General features: G+C 46.9%; 1 non-coding gene across 1 annotated transcript; it reads right to left on the bottom strand.

Annotated features, from left to right (window-relative positions):
• Positions 1 to 3,045: 3,045 nt before the first annotated feature.
• LOC122231632 lies at positions 3,046 to 3,207 on the bottom strand. Its single transcript, XR_006208889.1, has one exon. It is a non-coding gene; the product is annotated as a U1 spliceosomal RNA (small nuclear RNA).
• Between the last annotated feature and the right edge of the window lie 7,436 nt (positions 3,208 to 10,643).

Below are 10,643 nucleotides of genomic sequence, written 5' to 3'. Positions count from 1 at the left end.
CTCAGGTCATGATCTCACAGTTCATGAGTTCGAGCCCCGTGTTGGGTTCTGTGCCGACAGCTCAGAGCCTGGAGCCTGCTTTGGATTCTGTGTCTCTGTCTGTCTCTGCCCCTTCCCCGCTTGTGCTCTTTCTCTCTCTCAAAATCAAATAAACATTAAAATAAAATAAATAGAAAAGGGGAGAGGAGAAGGCAATGGTACTTGGGAAGTGGACAATGGGGAGAAGCCAAGGAAAATATTCAGGATTAGAACCTCAGAATCGGTGTAGAATCCTGGCAATAATCTGGGCAGAGATCAGTACACCGAATCTATTTTGTTCCCGTCTGGGCTCTTCTGTGAAATATTCTGGGGCTTGGTCTGTCCATCCACTTGACATCGTCAAGATTCAGTAGCATCATTTGGAGAATATGGGATTTGGACCAGATGACAGGTGCCATCCCTCTTCCAAAACTTCCTGCAGTTCTAGAATTCCAACAGAGCATTATATAACTCTAGGAGGGAAAGGTCATTTTCACATTATTGTAAATTAATTCAATGAGCTTTCTCAGAAACTGGCATATCCCGACACTGAAGAGAGAGGAGTTTTGATTAGAAAGCAGGAATAGAGTGTGTGATTCGGAAACATGGCGGGGGGGGGGGGGGTGGTGTAGGTAATAGGAGAGGTTAGACTGAGGATGAAGCCCCACAAGAGGGCGCTGGTGAGGTTCTGTTAGCTTCATCTGCTGCAAGAGAAGGTCAAGTAACGTGGGTAATGTCATCCAGCTAGCAGGAGAGGTAGTCTGAATTTTAACCCCAGTTTGCCAAATTCCAAAGTGTAGTAGAGAAGGGCTTTGCGGAGTGAAAGTAGAAGGCGGAAGGAGGGAAAGAGGATGAAAATGTCTCTTGTCCAAATTGAAGTCGGAGGAAGCACAGTGCCTTGTTTTTTCCTTCGTGTGCACCCGGAGAGGGCCCTGGGTCCTTTCCTGGGCTCTGCTCTCCTGGCTTAGGACAAGGAGGTGATTTCCCAAGATGCTCTCAGGACGACTTGGGACTTTTTCTGCAGGCAGTCATTTTCTGCTAAGACAAAGCATTTGAGGGAGAATAGCAGATGTACTCAGGTTTTCTGAAATGGGGGGTTTTAGGGAACGCTGAACACATATGATGTTAGGCATCTCTTGCCCTAGGGTGATGCTTTGGGTCTTCGGGTGCATGGACAGTCAGCTGTGATATTACCTGAAATTGCAAAACGCTAAGTCCAGAGACGGAGTAAGTCCTCACCAGCCCCTCATTCAGACAAGCCTGCGACTGGATGGTCAAGGTCTACGAATAGACTGACCACTGGGTTCACGCCTCACACCTGCATCAGGTGCTGGCTGGTGACAGAAGAGTGGTGGGGACCGTGGCCTTGGACACCCATCCCCAGCCGAATGGGAAGATCTTCTTTGCATCAGTCTGGAAAGAAACAGTTCACACCACTGGGTGGCAGTATAGCGTTCTTCTTTGTTTCTCCTAAGTAGCTGTATTTTCCGGGACCTAAGGAATTCTATTCCCTCTGATCAACCCAACTGCCCTTTCCTGCCTTCGTCCCCCTCTTGCCTTATGTCCGTGTCTCTACACATAATGAGCCTCAGCTGTGTGTGTGTGTGTGTGTGTGTGTGTGTGTGTGTGTGATAGTGCATCAGAATGATGAACGTTAGGATCCATCCCGTCCCGTCCCTCCCTGATTCACATTGTCTTTCTAGGTCTCTGCAAATGCTCCATTAGGTCTTTGTTTTATTAACAGAGGTTTATAATAATCAGAGAGAGAGAGAGAGAGAGACAGGGCAAGCCTAAACATAATACCGTAGGGGAAATTCATTTCTAGGCTGAGATGTAAAATGCTTCTGGTCACAATATTTGTTGGGGGCAAATATTTAAAAGAGAAACTAAGATATTATTCGGAAGATAAGCTCATGATGCTTGCCAAGGGCCAGCAGGCAGAGGTAGCACAGGTGGAGCCTCAGGAAGTTATGTGTAGAGCTGCTCTGCCATCTGGTGGACAGAGATGCACCTGCAGTTTGTAATCTGTAGTCTCGGGTTCCCAGACTTTGAGATTCTTATGAGTTATGAAACAAGAAACAAAAAAATCAAGCAAAAAAAAAAAAAATCCCTACCCACAAAAATGCTGAATAAATAAAGCCAAGACATGGTTGCCAACTTTTTATTTTTCCAAGTAATATTTAAAAAAAAATCTAGCATCTGTGGTTACTATCATCTTAGTTAAAATTTTTTTTTTTAAAGTTTATTTATTTTGAGAGAGAGAGATGGCGGAGGGTGCGAGCAGGGGATAGGCAGAGAGAGATGGAGAGAGAGCATCCCAAGCAGGCTCCAGGCTATCAGCACAGAGACTGACGTAGGGCTCGAACCCACGAACTGCGACATCATGACCTGAACCAAAAATCAAGAGCTGAATGCTCAACTGACTGAGCCACCCAGGTGCCCCACTATCATCTTAGTTTTAAAGGGAAATAACCCCCACCCTCCCCTAAAAAAGGTGTTTTCACCTTCTCAAAAACAAAAGACAGCCCTTTAATTAAATATTTAGATTAATGGAAAGATCATTACATTTTCTGGTTTTGTTTTATAATTCAGTTACAAAGGGGTGAAAATTTTATCAAGCTTCAGCACTGTCTAAGGATTGATGTTTGGGAATCATCAGTCCAAAACACTTCATACAATTACTTAAATTTTTTTTTAACATTTATTCATTTTTAAGAGACAGAGACAAAGCACGAGTGGGGGAAGGCAGAGAGAGAGGGGGAGACATAGAATCCGAGGCAGGCTCCAGGCTCTGAGCTGTCAGCACAGAGCCCGACGTGGGGCTCGAACCCATGAACTGTGAGATCATGACCTGAGCTGAAGTCAGATGCTTAACCAACTGAGCCACCCAGGAGCCCCTCATATAATTACTTTAAATCATTTATAATAAATAAATATGATTATCACTCAAATCTTTTCACATAGACACTTGGAGTTAACCACCATATTCATAATTGTCTTTAGTGGCTATTTTTTTTTTTTCTTTTCAGGGGAAAGCGCAAATGCAGTCCCCACTACCACAAATTACACGGTCGAGTTTCCCACATTTGGGGGAATCGCAGGGGTCAGCACATCCGCAGTGCAATGGATAAGCCTGGCCCTGGGAAAATCGCCTTCGTGATTATGGTGTCTCCCCTGCCAGGTAAGTATTTTAGTGGCTATCTTTAACAAAACAAACAAAACAAAATTGTCCTCATTTCAGTTTCTGAGTCTCTGAGATTCCTTTGGGTTTCTTCCATTGGTTCTATCTTTTCATGGTTTAGGAATAAATTGCCTGAATCTAAGAGTATCGCGGTTGCTTACTGGTGGTAACATGGTGCTTCTCTGACGCACTTGTGTCTAAATTTTGATTGTGAAAATAATCTTTCAATACCTACCGATTGTTATGTGTGTATTTATTTTATGAAGCTCATAATGTGCTGTTAGGCACAAAGCATGTTATAAAGCATCCACAGAACACAAAATGTTAAAAAAAAAACCACGAAATAAAAAATTCAAGCAGAAGTTCCCATTCTATCTCCAAACCCTCCCATGCTCCCCAATCTCCATCCGCTCCGTGTGTACTGTTCTCTCGTCACTCCTCTGCTCAAAACGCGTCCATAGCTTCCCTGTGTGGAGATCTGATTCTGCAACATGGCATTTCAAACCTTCTACAACCTTCTACTGAAATCAGTGAACTAAATAAGCATTTGTCTAGCCCTCTCAGGTCCAGTCCTGACCCACCAACCCTCTCCCCTCCCGTTGGGCACCTCTTCCTTCAAGATTCGTTTCAACTGCCCCCTCTGCTGGGAAGGGACTTCTGGAGCCCCAAAACACCTCTTGGGATCTCTCCTTTGAATTTGGATGGAGTTTTTGGTCAACACTGTTGCTTAAGGAAAAGCAGGCACAAGTAGAGAAGAAAAATGAAGCAGAACAGCGGGAAAAGAGGCAATAAGATAATCTTCATTGGGGTAGAAAATGTTTGTTCGCTTTGAAGTTGCAAGAAAATCCATGGAAAAATTATTAGAGATAATAGTTAGTAAAGGGACTGTATACCGAATATATATATAATCCAGTGATCTTCATATACACCTGTGATAATTACTTAAAACTATAAGATAATCTCGATCACACTACAATGCCCAAACTGAAGTATCTCGGAATAAAATTGATAAGCAGTGCACAAGACCCATTTGAAAACAACAGTAACATTTTTACTGAAAGAGAATACTTAAGATGTGGATTCTGTACCGGATTTCTTGGGTTTGAGACCCAACCATGTGACCTTGGGCAAGTAATTAGCCTTCATGTACCTGTTGTACAATAAAGATTTTGACTAGGGGCGCCTGGGTGGCTCAGTCAGTTGAGTGTCTGACTTCGGCTCGGGTCATGATCCCATGGTTCAGGAGTTCGAGCCCAGCGTCGGGCTCTGTGCTGACAGCTCAGAGCCTGGAACCTGCTTCGGATTCTGTGACTCCCCCTCTCTCTGTCCCTCCCCTGCCCATGCTCCCTTGCTCTCTGTCTCTCTGTCTCAAAAATAAACAACAACAAAAAAAGAATTTGACTTACTTTTGTTCTTGGTTCCTGAGAAGACTCGAAATGCTTGGAATTCTTTCTCTTTTTTAAGTTTATTTAGAGAGAGAGAGAAAGTGCGTGCACAAGCGGGGTGGAGGTGGCAGAGAGAAAGGGAGAGAGAGAACCCAAGCAGGCTCCACACCCAGCCCAGCATGGAGCCTGATGGGCCCCATGAGACCACGACCTGAGCTGAAATCAAGAGTCAGATGCTCGGGGCGCCTGGGTGGCTCAGTCGGTTAAGCGGTCGACTTCGGCTCAGGTCATGATCTCTCGGTCCGTGAGTTCGAGCCCCGCGTCGGGCTCTGTGCTGACAGCTCAGAGCCTGGAGCCTGTTTCAGATTCTGTGTCTCCCTCTCTCTGACCCTCCCCTGTTCATGCTCTGTCTCTCCCTGTCTCAAAAATAAGTAAAACGTTAAAAAAAAAAAAAAAAAGTCAGATGCTCAACTGACTGAGCCACCCACGTGACCCAATCCTTGGAATTTTCTAAGCTTTGTTATTCCTGGTGGTCCCTTGGACCACACCTGAATTTATGCTAATGAGATGGCTCGGGGGAAGGGGGCTGGTCCTGCCGGAAACACCACCCGTGTGATGAGTACCATGTGACTTCTTCTGGGGAGGAAAGGAGACTGAAGAATTAGCTCAGTCTTATCACCAATGATTCGGTAAATCATGCCTACGTAGTGAAACCCCAGTGAAAAGCTCAGTGGAGCTTCGTGGCTGGTGGACACACCGTTGGGCCTGGCTCCCCAAACCTCGCCCTCTGGTCTCTTTGTTTGATTGGTCCTGATCCTTCATAATGAAACTGCGATCATAGATACAATGTGTTCCTGAGTTCTGTGAGTCTGTCCAATGGATTACGAGACCTAAGGAGATCAGGAGACTCCCTGAATTTGTATCCAGTTGGCCACAAGTGCAGGTGACCTGGGGCCCCCAACTTGGGGCTGGCGTTTCAAGTGAGGGCCGTCTTTCTGGGGGCTGGGCCCGTGGGGTCTTCGACAACTCAGGGTAGTCGGTATCAGAATTGAATGGGTGCTGACTTGCGTAGCTGGAGGAGGGGGCCCCCTGAACAGAAACAGGAGAAAAAGGAGGCGCTACTATTGGAAACAGATGAAGAGCTCAGTGGTAGCCGTGATTTGAGTCGCCAGAGAAATACTCAGCTGGGTAGAATCCAAGGGAGAGCTGGAGCAGGGCTGGGGTCTGATCCGGGCCATGACTCAGGGATGCCTGCAGCATCTGGGTGTGTGGACAGTGCCCGATCCTGGAAGCAAGAGGAGGGAGGGGAACAGCGACTGACCTAGTTGACAAGGTCTGCCTGGCTCCGCTGAGCACTTCTACCGGGATTGTGTTTCAGGAACATCGAGAGAATCACGTAAGACCACGCGAGGAAGTACATTTCGCCCTGCCATACGCCTGGGGGTGTGGCTTCTGTTATTGAGACCGAGTTAACGAATAAGAGAAGAATCTGCAGAAGGCTGTGTGGGGAGAAGGGACTTTCAAAGACGCCGACTGGAAAAAGCCTTGATTGACACAGGGCTCCAACGTGCAGCATCACCAGGGCCACTGAGAGGCTCCCTGGCCAGTGCTCTATGCCCCGTCTCCCAGAAAGATTTACCAAGTGCTTACTGTGCGCTCGACCCTGCAGTACACTGGGCACACAGAGATGGGCAGGCCACTGTCCTTCCTCCTGTGGGAGCTGGTGGGTTAGTGCCCAGGGCACGGAAACCAGTTGCTGTAAAATACATGTGCTCCCAGCCAGAGTGGTCACTAAGTGCTCCCAGCCCACAGAGGAGGGACTTGTAACTTGTCCCGAGGTGGGGGAGGTGGTGACATCTGAGGTGGGTCTTGAAGTTTGAGTTGGTGTTACCAAGTGAAGGGAGAGGTCAGCAGGAAGGCACTCCCGGGAGAGGAAGAAGGTGCAGAGAAGCACCAAAGTATACGTGACCCTGGCACGCTCAGGATAGGAAGCAACTGGCATGGCTACATTGTAGTGTGGTGTGGTATGGGGGTGGGTGTGTATGCGGCTGGCTGGTGGAAGATGAAGCCGGAAAGGTAGTTTGAGGTAAGCACGGGAAAGGCCTTAGGATTCTACGGGTCTTAGAAACTTCTGGGGGTTTTGAGTTTGATTTCATTTTGTTTTCTTTAGAGAGAGAGAGAGAGAGCGCGCGCGCGCGCAGGGGAGAGGGGCAGAGAGGGAGAGAGGAACCCCAAGCAGGCTCTATGCTCAGCACAGAGCCCGACGTGGGGCTCAAACCCACGACCCTGGGATCAGGACCTGAGCCAAAAGCAAGAGTCGGACACTCAACAGATTGAGCCGCCCGGGCACCCGTGAGCACGTGTATTCAGGAACCTGACTCAGGGAATGGATACAGAGAGCCTGCCATTTGGACTCAAGGAAGGCACGGGTTCATCTCCACGTTCAAACTCCCTCAGGATAAACTCACCTGTTACAGTGGAACGGGTCTCAGGGTACAAACCCAGGTGCGCCAAGCGTATCAGGTTTCTTAATTTCCTTTAAATCAGACTGCCTCCGACTCGAGAATCTCCAATCAGCTCGCTGGCAGGAAATTACACCTCAGTCGTTACTGGAGTCCCTCGCTCCAGGAACACGCGAAGGTCCAAAGGTCACCCGGTGCTCAACACTGGGGAGGCCTTTCTGGTTGATGGCTGGCTGCCCAGTGGCTGGAGTCTCTGTGAGTGTGTCCCTCGCTGACCCGTGTTCGTCCCTGCTGTCACCCTACTGCAGGCGCAACACAGGGAGAGCTTACAAGACTTTCGACCTCCCTGTCTGAAGTCCAACTGCGTTAGGTATTCTGCAGAGGAGGCACATTAAGAGAAGCATCCAATACGGAGTCGGAGATCACAGACGGCTTCTTGGAGGAAAGAAAGAAGGCTTCTTTCTGCCAAAGCATTCTGAATCATTTGTTCTTCTCCTTCTGGTGAACCTTCTAGTTAGATAACGTTTTCACTTTTGTCCTCCTCATCCTGCCCCACCTGTTCTGGTCCCTCTAGAATGGCCTTGCTCATCATCTTGCTCTCTTTCCTGCAGATACCGTAACTACCCAAGCAAAGCAAAACTGTACAATTTGCAACGGTAAGAGGTGTTAGGAAGCGCTGAGGAAGGAGCGTAAATATAGGTCCTTGTTTTTAAGGCTCTCTGAGTATATGACCTTCTTCTTATTGGTCTTAGGTATCCATCTGCCTAGAAGTAGATCGGGAGTCTTCTACAAGGAACGCGAAGAAGAAAAAGGGAATGAGGGAGGAAGAAGAGAAAGGGCTGACTCCCCCTTTTCATTTTCTCCCTCCCTTCTGAGGCTGAGACATCCAAGACTTCGAGTCTTTGCGTGCCCCATGGGGTCCAGCAAGCCACCCCCTGCCTCCCCACACTCCTTTGGATGCTGCTGCAGAGCAGAGCTGGGAGGCAGGCAGGAGACAGAGGAACCTGAGGGCACAGGCATTCAGTGTTTCATATAGAGATGAAGTATTCTCCAGAGGGACGATTTCGATTGCCGTACTGAGTTCCACTAAATCTAGGTAGACTCGCCTTCCTTCTAAACCATTGCGTTGGGGCTGATGAGGAACACTGGCTCTGGTAAGACACGAAATAAATAAGCTTCATCTTCTCTCACAGGTGACTGTATCGTGAGTAGATCTCCAACCTCGTATGCCATACAGAGGAGGGTCATGGGATAGATCTCCAACCTCGTATGCCATACAGAGGAGGGTTATGGGATAGAGGGAGGGAATTTTAGAGGCTGTGGAAAAAGGCAGAGACAAGGAAGTTTGGGGGGATGTTTGGAGGATAGTGTGTAACCCAGTTTGGTAGAAATGTTGGGCATATATTGGGCCACGATGGAATGTAGATCCAGAAATTTGGGGCTAATTTGCACCCTGGAGGGAGAATCTGTAGCTGTATCAGTGAGCAATGAGCATTAATCATCAAAGAAATTTAGAAGAGGGGATGTTATTATGGGACAACTGCCCACCTATTAGGCTGAATATTTGGACATCTTTGATGTATAAAAATATGTTCTTACATGGTTCCACCTAACATTGAAGGCAACTATCTTGAGTTCCCATGACAATAGGGCTAATCTTCATCTGTTGGCTCAGGATCCACCAACAGGAACCTCCTGATGGACGAATCTTCATTAAACTGATTCTTTGGAGCCTTAAAACTTTGAAGAGTTCATGATTCCATACTATGAGGCAAATTCATGTAATTCTCAGACACTCAATTTCAAGAAGAAAGATACACATTATTTATTTTGTAAGTAAGAAATTTTTAAGTAAGGAATCGGTAATGGAGGGGCTAAGGGTAGACCGCCTCAAAATGTACCACTTTGGCATTGTGATTATTTAAAAAAAACTTTTTTTAATGTTTATTTTTGAGAGAGAGAGAAAGAGACAGAATGCGAGTGGTGGAGGGGGCAGAGAGAGAGGGAGACACAGAATCTGGAGCAGGCTCCAGGCTCTGAGCTGTCAGCACAGAACCCAATGCGGGACTCATACTCACGAACCAGGAGACCAGGACCCTAGCTGAAGTCAGATGTCCAACTGACTGAGCCACCCAGGTGCCCCTGGCATAGTGAGTATTTTAAATAAAAGTTACTTAGTAAACAGCTGGTGCAGAACACTCATACCCTCCTCTGTCTCCCCCACTCCAAAGAGGAAATACATCTTCCATTTGAAAGATACCCTCCCCTTACTAAGAAGTTAAAAAGACATCCTTATCACCAGAGACAGAGACTTTAAAGCTGAGAAAGGTGTGGAAACAAACGTTGTTACTTTTTTTTTTCTTTTGTAATTTACTAACTCGGCCCAAATTCCACTTCATAATTCCTTGCTAATTAAAGCTCCCAAACATCTATTTTCTTTATCCTGTCAATTACTCACCAATTTGTTATCTCTTTGTCCGAAAAGCATAAAAACTGCTTCGGTGTTTCTTTGGGTCTCAATTGCATTATTAGGCCTCCACGTGCACTGAATAAAACCTAGTTTTTTTTCCTCCTATTCATGTGTCCCGTGTAGATTTAATTCTTAGTCCACCTGGAAGACCTCATCTGAGTTTCATTCCAGCCAAATATTGGAACTGTGGTATACTGTGTGCTTGTAATGATTACAGTCTCTAGGTGATGATGTTGTGGAAGAAGGTTCCAAAGTGAAGTGAGCGTTGCAAAGAGAGTCATTCAAAACAGGGTCTGGAGGATACTGAAGCCACGCCTATGCACCTGTCCTGTTGCAATTCTCAGCACGAGGTGAACTTTTGACTTTAATCAATTACATCTTGTCAATTGCACGCCCACCACCTCCTGGAACACAGATTCCGGTTCAGGTTCTGTCTTCACTCATAGCTGAGGGGAGCCTTCTGTCTTCACCCATTCTGAGTTGGAGAGCCGGGTTTCAGGTTCTCGGTGAGTACTGTTACGGGAAATAATTCTTCTAAGGGGACTTCTGATAGCTTCCTGCTGGAACTCCTGCCGGATGTAGGTTTGAGGAATATGGCCCTTCATGCTGTAAAATTTTGGTCCCGTCGGACACATTATCTGAGATGAGTTAGAACTCCATTCGCCAAAACGGGACAGTTTTGATATCCCCAAATTAGTTAATTTGTGTGCATAACTGGAAAAGCGTTAGAAGACCAAACAAAATGAGGGGGAAGCTTATTTTAATTGGTATCTGGAGGCCTCCAAAAGAAACACTGCGTGGGAAGTTTTACTTTCCTTTGGGTGGTTAATTCCAAACTCGAGGAAGCTGATTCAGACCTTCCTGGGAGCCTCTCAAATTTAGAAACGTTGGCTGAAGCCTCTCAACCCCTTCCTCCTCCTCCTCCCCACCTCTCACCATTGTTCCTACCCTGTCTCTACCACCTTCTTCTCTGTAGTCTTCCTTACCGGAACACCCCTTCTCCTCCTGAGACCCTGATAGCCTTCCGATCCTACAGGACCCGAAGCTCTGCTTGACACCCCATTTAAAGGTTAAACATGAGGAGGTAGGGGTGCCCAAACTTCCTTCACTCCCTGGTTAAAAGCCGG

This window comes from Panthera tigris, chromosome D1, assembly GCF_018350195.1.
Source record: "Panthera tigris isolate Pti1 chromosome D1, P.tigris_Pti1_mat1.1, whole genome shotgun sequence".
Classification (NCBI taxonomy): domain Eukaryota; kingdom Metazoa; phylum Chordata; class Mammalia; order Carnivora; family Felidae; genus Panthera; species Panthera tigris.
Note: the sequence above shows the minus strand (reverse complement) of the source record. Positions and strands in the feature narration are given on the sequence as shown.